General features: G+C 43.7%; 1 protein-coding gene across 4 annotated transcripts in view; it reads right to left on the bottom strand.

Moving 5' to 3' along the window:
• Window positions 1-13,373, bottom strand: part of STOX2 (storkhead box 2) — a 195,795-nt gene that overhangs the window by 141,709 nt on the left and 40,713 nt on the right. Inside the window, exon 1 of one of the 4 annotated variants that reach the window (XM_086379928.1) lies at window positions 6,667-7,156. The exons of the other annotated variants lie outside the window; for them this stretch is intronic. The gene's annotated coding sequence lies outside the window, so the exon portion shown is untranslated. Of the gene's footprint in view, window positions 1-6,666; window positions 7,157-13,373 lie in introns of those variants that run through there. 4 annotated transcript variants of the gene reach the window in all.

Raw genomic sequence — 13,373 nt, 5'->3', positions numbered from 1 at the left:
TCCTTCTGAACATGAAACCTGACCACATTCTGGTGTTTCTCCCCAGGACACTTAGAACTGCTCTGAAAGAATAGCGCTTCTACTTAGAGAGATCTGGTGAAACAAGCAGCCATGGGGAGAAAACACACTTTGATTGTTTTTCCCCCAAACAACGACATGCATCACTGCACGCATGTTTCGTAACAACAACTGCAAATGATCTGTTTCTCCAAAGAGTGGGTCACCTTGGAGGGATTAGCCTGGCTGCCAAAATATGATCCCTCTGCAAACGACTCGTGGTAGCACAGATGGGTTTCTACAGGAAGGAGCTTGGCAGGCCAGCGCTGTGGGAAAGGCCCCCACTTACACCCGAGGAAACCCAGAGAAAAACGGAACTGTTTGCCTTTCCTTCCATGCGTCTGACAGATTCCCCCAGTTTCTACGGGGATTTATTATAAAGGTGTCAGACCCTATTGGAAGTTTGATGGCAACCACACATTATCAAATAAATGAAAAGAACCCTCTTTTGTCCTGCCTTTGAAGTTTTCTCAAGTTGCTCTGAATAGCATCCCCCCCTGCCAAGTTCCATGTTTCTTGCATAATGAGATATATTCTAATTAGCATATCACAAATATTCCTCATCTTCTTTACCCGTCCGGATACATTTTTAAATGTTTCTTTTAAAATACATCAGGATTTTTTTTTTACACCCTGGATAGAGGCAGAAGAACTAAAGAAATGTGTCAGTTCAATTCTCTGACTTTTTTTTTTCTTTTCTTTTCTTTTCTTTTTTTTAATAAAACTAGGATGAGGCATGGGGCAGTGGAAAGGTCATAGGACTTGGAAGCCAGAAATCCCAATTTTTTGTTTTGGCTGAGCTGCTCATTAGCTGTGTCACTTTGGACAAATTGCCGCACCTATGACTGCCTCAGTTTCCCTTTCTGTAAAATGAAGAGGTTGGACCACATGGAAAGTCCCTCACAGTTTAAAACACTGTGATTCTATTTGTGAAGACTGAATAGTTTCTTGTCTCCTTGTTCAAAAACTGGAGCAAGTTACTTTTTTGAGTTAAAAATTCACAATGAGTGGGTCTAGACAGTAAGAAGGGATGTGATTTTTAAAACAGAGATATTTAATTATGGGAAGATATATTACCTTTGAATAGTAAAAAGGGTTTTCACTTCTTCCCCAGAAAGGTATAGTTATAGGTTAGCCTAGCTTTAATGTGTTGACAAGTATGTAAACACACACACACACTTTCTAGTCTGCGTTTATATCAGTAAATAAAACTGACATGAATTAATCCTAATAAAAGAAATACTGTGACAATGAAAATACAGTCTTAGACACCATACAGGCTTTGTAGTCTCTTGCTAGACTAGGAAAAAACAAATCCAGTCAGTTTCATAAAATATTCTGGATTGCCCAGTAATATATGGGTTTCCAGATCTGACTTAACAACATCAAAACCAGAAAAACACAGAACTTGATCTTGGTTTCGATCATGCCTTCCTGGGGTACCACAGCCATGCTGCGTCTCTGTGCTTCACCATTTAGTTGGCTTGATCAGAACTGTCTGCTGGGCGGACTGACCCTTTCCTGCAGAGGCCCTCCCCTCCCCAGACCTGTCATCTCTTTCTTTGGGCTACAGCCACACCCACAATCCAGCTCCCCATCTTCCTTCCAAGGACTGTCCCCCTCACCCCATTGTGCAGACTTTCCACCCTCCCCACCCCATCCTCTCTGACCACCAGCTTAACTTGGTAAGCGCTGCAGCACTTCAAGTCAGGCTCCAAAGTCACCCCATAGAGCCCTCTACCCCCGTGGCAGGCACCGCGGTCCTGCCCCGTTGCATCTGCATGTTGACACAGCTGTCAAACACTTTCACTGGGCAGGAGCCAGGGCTGGGGTGGGAGGAGGGGCTTGGTCACTGGCAGGCCCAGGACACTGGACGGCAGTAAAAGGAGAGAATGGATGCAGGAAGAAGCAAGATGCTGAGCCAGGTGCTGGGGGCATGCCAGTAACTGTCCCGCCATCATCCCAAAGCCCCACCGTCCTGCAAGATGTATGGTAACCGCCAAAACGTGGCCTAACCTTATTCCTGACGAGGAAAGGAATGCTGAAGCCTGACCAAGTCAGAAAAACCTCTTTACATAAACAGGAAGAGGTGTGTGTGTGTGTACACGTGTGCACACACACACACACATTTGGGCAACAGAAAGCCACTGATGGTTTTTTGCATGAAAGAATAGCAAGAATAAAAAATGTTTTAAGAAGATGACCTAGCGGTAGTGCACCAAGGCACTGAAATAAGTGTAGAGATTAAAGTCCTGATTATTTCAAATCCTTATGCAGCCATGGAAAATCATTACAAATAATTATACAAATATAATACAAATAATTATATTTAAAGATGTCAAGGGATGAACATTTATGGGCTAAATACAAAAAAGTAGGCTCCAAAACAATATAGAGAATAGAACCACAGTTTGTAAGACAGTTTTCCCATTTTCACATATGAGAATATTCTGATGCATAGAGAGTGCAGAGAAAAGTTCAGGAGGTTAAATATCAGAGTTGTAATAGGAATGTTATCTGTGTGATGCGGCGTGTGAGTTTTCTCTTCTTCCCTTTATTTTCTTCGTTTACCTGCATTTTCTAAAATTTTTCCACCAAGAACATGAACCACTTGGGTAATTTCTGTAAATCTCCTCTGAATCGGCAAATAGCCCATTTACAAATATTAAAAGGGCAGGAAAGTGGTGAGGATTTGGCCGCCGGCAGCGGCCATGGGAACAGAAAGTCAGGAGCAGAGTGGACAGCGATTTCAGGGGACCCGCTGACAGCAGTGGGCGAGCGACTGGGTGAGGAACCGGAGGGAAATCTGAACTCTGCGTGATGCCCAGACTTCCAGCCTAAGGGGGTGGGGGGACGTGCTGGCTCCGTGGCCTGAAAGCAGACAGTAGGGGGCACACTGGGGGGAAAAGATGACTCCCTCAGACTTGGTGTGCTAGAGGTGGCGACAGGTCACCAGGAGAGACCATTCCCTCTTCATCCAAGAGAGACTGAAGTTCAAGAGAGAGAGGTCAGGGGTCCAGGGGGCTGTGGGTTTAGGACTCATCCCCCAGGTCAAGTCAGGTCAGGTGCCCGCCACGGATTCGCACAGGAGGCGCAGCACCCCCCGCCCCCCGGCTAGGGGCGGCTCCCCGACAATAAGGATGTGAACTGTGTGCCTGTCTCTCCGCCTCCCTGGACCACAAACTCCAGGAGGCAGGCACCAGTCGGGTCAGCGTTCCACCCTCCACGTGTAGACGGAGAGTAGGCTCTTAACCCACCCTGGAGAAGTGCATGACTGAGTCCTCTACTGCAACAGCTCAGGGAGGTGAGCGGATAAACCCAAGGGCAAGAATAAGGAGACGGGCAGGCCTGAAACTGGGGAAAGAATCACGGAAGCGTGGGCGGGAGTGGCACTGCCAAAAAGCGCATGCAAAAGAGATGCCAAACAAGAACAGCGCAACTTTCCAGAAACCAAGGGCGGGGAGTCACAAAACAGAGCAGGGGACCAGCCACAACCCCAGGCGCTGAGCGCTAGAGGAGGCGGGGCCAGGGAAAACGTTCAGCATCCCGAGGTTACTGCTGATTCCGGGGAGAATCATTTCAGGAAGAAAGGAACATGAAAGCACAACTGTCTTTTTAAGCAGCAGGTGAGGAGGTGGAGGAACAGAGCTCCAGAAGAAGCTGAGTCAGGACCGGACTTCACATCAGAGAGGGGGCTGCCTGACACGTTAGCATGAGGGAGGCACAGGATCAGCTGCTGCAGGAGTTGGCCGGGCGGGAAGAACCTTGTAGGAGGCAGGGGGATTACTGCTGAGGCAGATGAGGAGGCCTGGCTGGGTTTCTGTCCTCTGAACTCCTGCCACAAAGGGCCAGCACCACACGATCTGGCTCCAACCATACACTCACAGTATTCACTGCTGTTCCACATGCCCCACTTCTCATTCAGATGGCATGGACCAAGCCTTCGGGACTTCCCACAGCAAATTCTCCATGAGAGCTGGTAGCTGACTGCTTTAAGCTTAGAGGATAAGTACCAAAGAGAACAGAGTTCCAAAATGAATACAGGATGCAATCACTTCTCAGCAGACACTGCTGCAAAAAAAAAAAAAAAGGACTATTTTTAAAGTAACAATGTGACATCTTCCTTCTCTTTTTCCCTAAGAGCAAAACTCTCCATTATTCTCGGGCAAGGGTATCATCAAGCCCCAGGGTCGATGCCGGCTACTGGCAAGGCAACTACTCTATTATGATTCTGGACCACCCTGCCATCAGCTGCAAGTCAGTCAGGGGACAGATAGCCAAGGGCCTCTGTGGCTTCCGTGAAGGCAGACCCCCAGGGTGTCCTTCTTGTTTTGGATGGAGACAAATTTCCTAGGCCTGGCCTGCTTGGGTCCAGGGGTGCGACACTTAGCACATTTCCAACGAGATACATTTCTGCAGCAAGACTCCACCAATCCGGGAGCCCCCAGCGAGGCCAGGAATGAAACTCTAAACGGGAAACTGACTCAGAACAGACCTGCCAAGGCAGCTACCAGCTTCGGTGAGGCTTGCCCCACTTTTGACCCATGTCAGAGCAGCTGGGACCCAGAATTTGTGTGATGAACTCAAGATTCCTAGCGAGCTGGCACCACTAAGCAGCGAAAATGCCAAATGTCACTTCAAAAAGAAGGCAGGATGGAGGTGAAGGGCCAGCCTGTGCACTCCACGCACACCCCTTCAGACAAATCATTAACATTCCTCAACACGCCATTCCAACCATACCTTCTGCTCAATACAACCTTGTTGCTCATAAGTGTTTTGCAAGAGGAAAAATCAACTATGCCAATTTAGCATTTTTTCTCTGAAGCTTTAAGATGCTTACACAGACAGTTAAAAATGTTATAAACATATTCATAGATTTTATCAAAGATTTTCCTGCAGTGAGATATTTTTGAAAGGTTTGCTAAACGTGCCCATTGGTTTTTCTTCAAGAAGGAGCCAAGATTTCTAAGCCACTCTAGCTGTAAGTTACACTTTCCAGCAAGAAAAAAAAAATGAACATGTGGAAATTATATGAATGTTTTTAGGACACTGGGGTCCATTTAATATATTGAAGCAATAATTTATCAAATAGGACCCAAGAGTCCAGAAAGCCTTGTGAGCCCGTTCACATATGCTAAATTACTCCCCTGAGACTGGTCCATGAACTAAGACTCTGCGTCATTAATTAAAGAAATGGATTGGGCTGTCCTAACACGAAAGAACACCCTGCAGCGAGAGAGACCCGTATACACACTTTAATTGCAAAATGAACATTGGGATGAATAGCTTTCAGAATTAAGCACAATGCGTGCGATTCAATGTCGTTGCAAACCTAGGGTTCAACAGGTGTGGGACCCTTCCCTCATTTCAATTTGTCCAAACACTTCATATTAAATTATTCTGAGAATTTGAGGTGACTGAAGAAAAACACTGCAGAGAAGAATGTCTTGCTAAACATTAAGATTGCCAGGCTTGCAAGGAAAGCACAGATATATCCATGGAATATTTCATCTCCAGGAAACTAGTCTAAGAGCTAAGATTTTAATGTTGCCAAACTAGCCAAGAACTGCCAAGTGTTATACAAAATTCATATGCACGTTGAAAAAAAATACTCCCTGTTTATAAACAATCTTTCATATGTGTTGGATAGAAAAGCACTCAGTGACAATTAATTGGCTGACTTCTACAATCTGTCATTAATTGCTGTTTTCAAGTTAGAATCATCCCATTAAATTTTATTCTCAGAGCTACATATCAAAAGCTATTTACAAGTTTCTATTTCTCAATGAGATGTCAAATAGTTTACCTAATGGTCCCATTGACATAGGATTTAATTCTTTCATGTAAACATTTTAGATAAACAGGCCTCTCTTATTCACTAGTTGTTATTTTAAAACAGACATTCTCCTTTTATAAAAAGGAATAACCCATCTCCCCTCTTGCCACTCCTATCCCGAGCCCACTCAGTGATTCTCGCTTTTCAAGGGCTAGACTTTACAAGTTGAGGTCTCAGATCTCTGAACAAACATCAACCCTGATTAAAGCACACACAGTCAGAAACTTTTTTGTGTCTTATGTTTAGTCTCTATATAGGTTTCAACCGTAGAGAATGCAGCTGTTGGCTCAAATTATAACGTCAGTCAACGTGAGGCAGGAAATTAATCCAAAAATACTTAAAGACTGGCTCATCTGAAAGTACCTTCTTCTGGATAATAAACAGAAAAATATGAGCTAACTGATAGCTGACAGTGATGAGCTGATCAATTCATGACCCAAACACTAAAATGCGCTTCACCACGAACTTTCCACAACTTTCCAGAAAGAACACAAAAACACGATATACAAGAACAATCTGAAATAGAAGAGCAACTTACAATGCTACGTTTACAGAGAAACCATGAAAGTACAATGACCTGGTACAATAAAGGTTTATAACAATGGTAGCTCCCACGTGAAACACACAGGTTTTCAAGATAAACCATGAGGACATGGTTACCGGGAAAAAAAAAAAAAATTCGTCAGGTTTTACGAAGCGTTGTGTTCAAACATTGAGACCAATTTCTAACTTTCTTCCGTCTAAAAACATACACCAGAGTTCAATATACTTACTCTCCGGCTGGATCCTGGCTTTCTGGTTTTGCACAGGGTCTGGAAAACGTACAGATGGTAATAATCTGTGGCTTTCCTTCAAATCCCGACGACTGCTGTTTTTATTCTCCTGATTTCCTTTGGTGCCAAAGATGTCGTTCTGGTCCAGGGTTCCCGCATGTTAAGTGAAACTGCTGTCAACATTTTATTACATTCAGCATTTCAGGTTTCCTGAGAGCTAACTCCAGCAGTAAAGATAGCCATGCTCTATTTTTCAATCCTCTCGCTCTTTTTTTTCCCCCTCCGTGGAAGGGTGCTGGGCTCGCCTTAAGCGGCACAGAGATCTCAAGCTGTACGTTTCCAGACCGCATTAAAATAAATACGAGTGCAATTCATTTCTAGCTTCAGACATTTCTCTCCTTGCCGGGTCGCTCAGCAGTGTTAATTTTCCCACACTCTCCTAGAATGGTGAAGGCTTGTCTGGACAAGTAAGATAACACTTGGGCAGGAGATTAAAAGCCCACACTGAAGTCATTAAGTACCTACAGGGCTGGGCCCTGAATCCACTCAACACGGTCTCCAAACACCGTCACCTTGACTTGAAAAGCAACAGGAAAAGACTAAGACAATCTCATTTCAGCATTTCCAGGCCCTTGAACCACCTGTATTTTATATAACAAAACGGCGGCTTCAATATAGAGGCCAGGACAAGGAGGAAATGCCTGACTTTCATTTCGTTTCACCTTGAATTATGTGACCCGTGAACCACCACTGAAATCCAGAACTCCTGTGACCTAAGTCTTACATTGTTTTGCCCCAGACAATCCTAGTGTGTAACTACTCCAAACATTGACTTCTGATCCCAATAGTGTCCTGCTCTCAACAATATTGGTTACCTTACCTATAGCTTTGACTGCAGTTCTGGAAAGTTCTTTACATTTAGTAGGTGTGTTTGAAAAACTCATGGACACCTCTCCCCCCAAACTCACAAATGATTTTTCAAATAATTCATTCAAATAATGATTTCACTATCCTGACTGTTAAGAATATATACCTTTCTCCTAAGTATAACTTGCACTTAGGCATTCTTATACCAATTTATGAAACCAACAATTTGATGATATTGGTTTTAATTTTTTTTTTCTTTTTCCTTGTTAATATAAATCTTGGAAAACCCTCTCCAGCTTAATATGGAAGAAAAGAATCTTTTGTGGCTTTAAAGGAACGCTCTTCCGAAGTACAGGGTGTGGTCAGGATGTTGAGGCTGGAATAATTTTGATGTGGTTGTGATAAGACAGCATTTCCCATCCTCCCATTTGCTACATGATTAAAAAATGAAGGGGAAAAGTCACAACACATTCTTCTTTGGCCATTTTTAAAAAAACTATCACTAAAGAATCTTGGGAGTTACCCATAAATAACAATTGCTATGAAGGGAAATCATAAAGAATAAACACAAATCCTTGTCTGGGGGATGGGGAAGATGGTATCCTCTGATTTTTCTTTTTTTAAATCCTTAAAGAATTTAAATAAGCCTTTCAGACATGTGTGTTAGTCACTCAGTCTTGTCAGACTCTTTGCAACCCCAGGGACTGTAGCCCACCAGGCTCCTCTGTCCATGGGGTTCTCCAGGCAAGAATACTGGAGTGGGTTGCCATGCCCTTCTCCAGGAGACCTTCCCAACCCAGGGATAGAACCCAGGTCTCTCACATTGCAGGCAGATTCTTTACCGTCTGAGCCACCAGGCATAAGAAGATGCAGGTATTTGGGAAAACTAGGTATAACTGAAAACATGAAGAAAGAAGAATCAACTGGAAATATGAAGGATCTGAGAAAAGAATTCATGGAGAAATCAAATAAATAGGAAACAAATAACAACCACTGGAAGAAATAACTTCTTCTTGTGGCACATAAGCTGAACTGTTTCTCCACGCCCTCTATCTAGTCTCATTACATGACTATCTTGATGTGAATGACTCCAGCCTTCATTTCCAGCTGTAGTCTCTCTCCCAAGCCTCACGTATCAATTACTAACATCCCTACCTCAAGGGGTTTTAGCATCGAAAATGACTGCTGCTTGGACATTTCATATTTTTGTATAAAGCCAGTCACGGAGGCTCAAACGCCAAGATGCCTTTCCTCTTGCCAAGTCCCATAAATGCTACCTCCAAAATATTTCTTGGAGCTCTCCTCTACAGAGCTACATCTTTCCTTTTCCCTCCCCCATGGGACCACTTGATCCCCCGTCTGTAGTAGGTTCGGTCAGATCGGTCAGATCGTCAGTTCCCACCACCAATCCCACCCTGAGATGCTCGACCCTTCACTTAACACAAGCCAGCTCTGCCCCAGGGTCTTCCATCAGGTACCCTGGCTGCCAGTCCCTCCCTAAAGCTTTAATCAAAGGGCTCCTGGTTCCCTGATCCCAGCCTGCCTCCAGCCCTCAAATAACAGGGCTTCACCCTTAAGCTTTGTTCCCAAGCTCTTGTCTTGCTAACTGCCGGGTAAATCTGGCTCCTCCTGGAATTTGGGACTCTTGCCAGTTTCCCAAGTTGGCTCTGCAAAACCCTTTCCCAATCTCCAGTTCAGTGTCTGGAATCTGACTTGAGACCCAGAGTTAGCTGGTTGTCTAAGAGCCTGCAGATTGCCACACCTGCCAGAAGCTGCTTGCCAGCTCTAAGTGGAACATAAACTCCCACCAGCAAACACCAGAGCCAGGAACCAGGCACTCTGAAGGAGCCCATCTGTTCCACCTGGGCCGTGACGTGGGCTCCAGGCCCCCGTCCCAGCTTTGGGAACGCCATGGGCTTTGGCTCACTTTGGCCAAAGTAACCAGTGGGCATCTCTAGTTTTACCCCCATTATATGACTTTTGGACACTTAGTGTTTCTGATCCTCGTTTCTAATCCCTTTAATTCCCTAATAACAATGACACCTTGTTTCACCTTGAATCTTCCATGCAACCACCTCCCACCTTTACCTGCCACCCCTCCTAGTTTCTGTCCATGGCCACCATCCATTGCTACTGCTGCTGCTGCTGCTGCTGCTAAGTCACTTCAGTCGTGTCCGACTCTGTGCGACCCCATAGACGGCAGCCCAACAGGCTCCCCCATCCCTGGGATTCTCCAGGCAATAACACTGGAGTGGGTTGCCATTTCCTTCTCCAATGCAGGAAAGAGAAAAGTGAAAGTGAAGTCGCTCAGTCGTGTCCGACTCTTATCGACCCCATGGACTGTAGCCCACCAGGCTCCTCTGTCCATGGGATTTTCCAGACAAGAGTACTGGAGTGGATTGCCGTTGCCTTCTCCGCCATCCATTGCTACCTTCCCTCTTTGTTTCTGGCTTACAGAATCTTGATCCTTTGATCGCTCTGACTTCCCAGGTGGCACTAATGGTAAAATAACCCGCCTGCCAACTCAGGAGACATAAGACATGTGGGTTTGATCCCCGGGTTGGGAAGATCCCCTGGAGAAGGAAATAGCAACTCACTCCAGTGTTCTTGCCTGGAGAATCCCCATGGACAGAAGAGCCTGGCGGGCTACAGTCTATGGGGTTGCAAAGAGTCAGACACAATTAAAGCAACTTAGCGCTTCAACAGTATATTTACCTGGCTGTGTCAGCTCTCAGTTGCAGCACGTATCTTCACTGTGCCACGTGGGATCTTTTGCTGTGGTACACAGACTCTAGTTGTGGCATGTGGGCTTGTTTGGTCCACAGCATCTGGGGTCTTAGTTCCCAGATCAGGGTTCAAACCCAGGTCCCCTTCATTGCAAGGCAGATTCTTAACCACTGGACCACCAGGGAAGTCCCGGATCCTTTGATCTCTTGAGCGACAGGCCCTTGCTCAGCCCTAAGGAAAGAATCATAACTTGTCATGGAAATTTGGCCAGTGACTGAAATGAAATGGCATGGGACCTACTCATGGCTAATAAAACAGAAGTCTTCTGAGGAGAACTTTCAGCCCCAACATAAAAACAAGAAAACAAAAACAGAAAAAGACGTGGTGCATCAATTCCTGATGCACAGGGAGATACCTGGAGCTGCAGCAGCCACACTGAGATCAAAAGGCAACAACAGAGGCTGTAGGAGCCAATATTCCAATGACAGTGAAGAGAAAGACCAACAGGGCCTGCATGCTTGACAGCACCATTGGGCTACTTCTCTAGCCTTTGCCTGGCCAACCCAGGCTTCTCATTATCTGATATAAAGAAAACCCTATCTGTTTGAGCTAGTATTACTCAAGTGTCTGTTTCAGGCAACCAAACACTGTTTCCCTAAAAGAACAGACACACGAACTATATCACTTTCTAGGAAGACTGTGCTGTGTTTGGTGCCTGAGGTTGGGTCGATTAATATCCCCCTCATTTCCTTTTCCCTTCTTCTCATTCAATCTCTCTCCTCTCCAATTTGCTCTGTACCAAAGGTATTGGCACTCAGCTCACACATATGTTTTCTCTTATATATACAAGCACATGAGTGACATTTGTGAAAATAGTGGAGGAGGGAATTCCACGGGCCAGTCCCTCTACAAAACAGCTAATAAAAACTGTCAGAATCAACTTTATCTGAAATCTGAAAGTTGGTTAAAGGTTTACAGCAACCAGGTGAACTAAGTATCACTATAAGAGGTTTGTGGCATTTTTAACTTCTCTGGTCCCATGGTCCCCTACCCAACTCAATGGTGGTTTTGAAGACGCAACCCACTTTCCTGGTGTGGGTTACGGGCGCTGGAAGAATCAGAGCAGACCTTGTTTTCAAATAATTATAATTAGGCTTGACCTGTCTCTCTCTCTCTCTTTTTTTTTTTTTTTGGTTTGAGATGTTTAAGGAAATTTCTGTCAAAATTGCTAGCTGATCACTACACTAACCAAAGACATCAAGCGCATTATATGACAAAGAATAAAGGCTTCACACAATTGGTTCATAAAAAACACTAAACAAAAATCACAACCACAAAAATCAAGGATAACAAGGCCTAAAAAATTTTTTAAAAAAGAAGAACAAGGCCTGAGGAGCGGGAAACCTGATTTCCAACGTAGCCACAATATAGTATTCAAAACATTCAGTTTTCAACCAAAAAAATAATAATAATAATAATAATAAGGCATGTAAAGACACCAGAAAGTATGCCCATATACAGCAGAAAGAGAAAAAATAATAGAAATGGTTTCTGAAGAAGTTAAAATACCAAGCTTTAAATCAACCATTTTAAATATGCCCAAAAAGCTAAAGGAAACCATATACACAGAGCTAAAAGAAACCATGAAAATAACATCTCGCTAAATAGAGACTATCAATAAACAGTCTGCAGAATGAAACCAAAAAGAAGTTCTGGAGTTGAGAAGTACAGTGACTGAAGTGAGGAGCTCAACATCAGATTTGAGCAGAGAGAAGAATCAGTGAACTTGAAGATGAATTAATTGAGATTATCCAATCTTAGCAGAGTAAAAATAAGAATACAGAAAAAAATTGAACATAACCTAAGGAGACCTATGGGATCCCATCAAGCATGCCAACACAAGCATAATGGATGTTCCAGAAAGAGAGAAGAGAAAAAAGCAGAAAGAGTATATGAAGAAATAATGGCCAAAAACACTTAATCTGCACATCTAACAACTTCAACAAACTCCAAGTATGATAAATTCAAAGACGCCCACATTGAGACACACTGTAATCAAAGTATTAAAAGACAGAGAGAGAGAATCTCAAAAGTAGCAAGAGGTAAGAGACATGTCACATACAAGGAAGCCACCATAAGTTTAACGGCTGATTTCCTGTTAGAAATCATGGAGGCCAGAAGGCAATGTAATGACATTCTAAGTGCTTTAAAAAAAAAAAAAACAACAACCTATCAATGTGGCACTAGTAGTAAAGAATCTGCCTGTGAATGCAGGAGATGTAAGAGACAAGAAGATGGTTTCCATGAGTAAAACTGCTGATTTTACAGTGAAATAAAGCAATCGTTTACCTTGAATTCACTGACCTACTAATGCCAGGCAAGCTGAAGAGGATAATGAGTTCACAGGTGTGATTTCCTAAGAAATCAACTCTTATCTTCCTGAAGACATTTTTCATCTCGAAAATTTTCAACTGGACCATGGGAACTCTCTAAGGCAGTGAAAAAAATTCACCAAATAATGATTTTTGTTATGATAATAATCTATTGAGACTATTAAGATTCAAAATTGGAACTGGATATAGATATTGGGCTTCCCTGGTGGCCCAGTGGTAAGAATCTGCCTGTAATGCAGGAGGTGCAGGTTCGATCCCTGGGTTGGGAAGATCACCTAGAGAAGGAAATGGCAACCCACTCCAGTATTCTTGCCTGGGGAACCCCATGGACAGAGGAGCCTGGTGGGCTGCAGCCCATGGAGTCCCAAGAGTTGGACACGACTTAGCAACTAAACCACCACTACATAGATGAGGTTATACTATGTAAAACTGATTATATATAAAGATGTTAACTGGGTAAAAATAAAAGTACAGGACTATGGGTCAACTATAATTATTAGAAATATATTGACACATGAAGAAAATAATGTAAAATGATGGGCTATTTTATATAATATATATTGCATAATATAGTTATAAATATGTTTCTAATTAATGGCTTCCCCGGTGGCTCAGAGGTAAAGAATCTGCCTGTAATACAGGAGCCATAGGAGACACTGGATCGATCCCTGGGTTGGGAAGATCCCCTGGAGAAGGGCATGCAATCCACTCCAGTACTCT

The sequence above is a fragment of the Bos grunniens genome, chromosome 27 (assembly GCF_055505025.1).
Source record: "Bos grunniens cultivar Pamir isolate PY7600 chromosome 27, Bosgru_T2T1.0, whole genome shotgun sequence".
Taxonomy (NCBI): Eukaryota; Metazoa; Chordata; class Mammalia; order Artiodactyla; family Bovidae; genus Bos; species Bos grunniens.
Note: the sequence above shows the minus strand (reverse complement) of the source record. Positions and strands in the feature narration are given on the sequence as shown.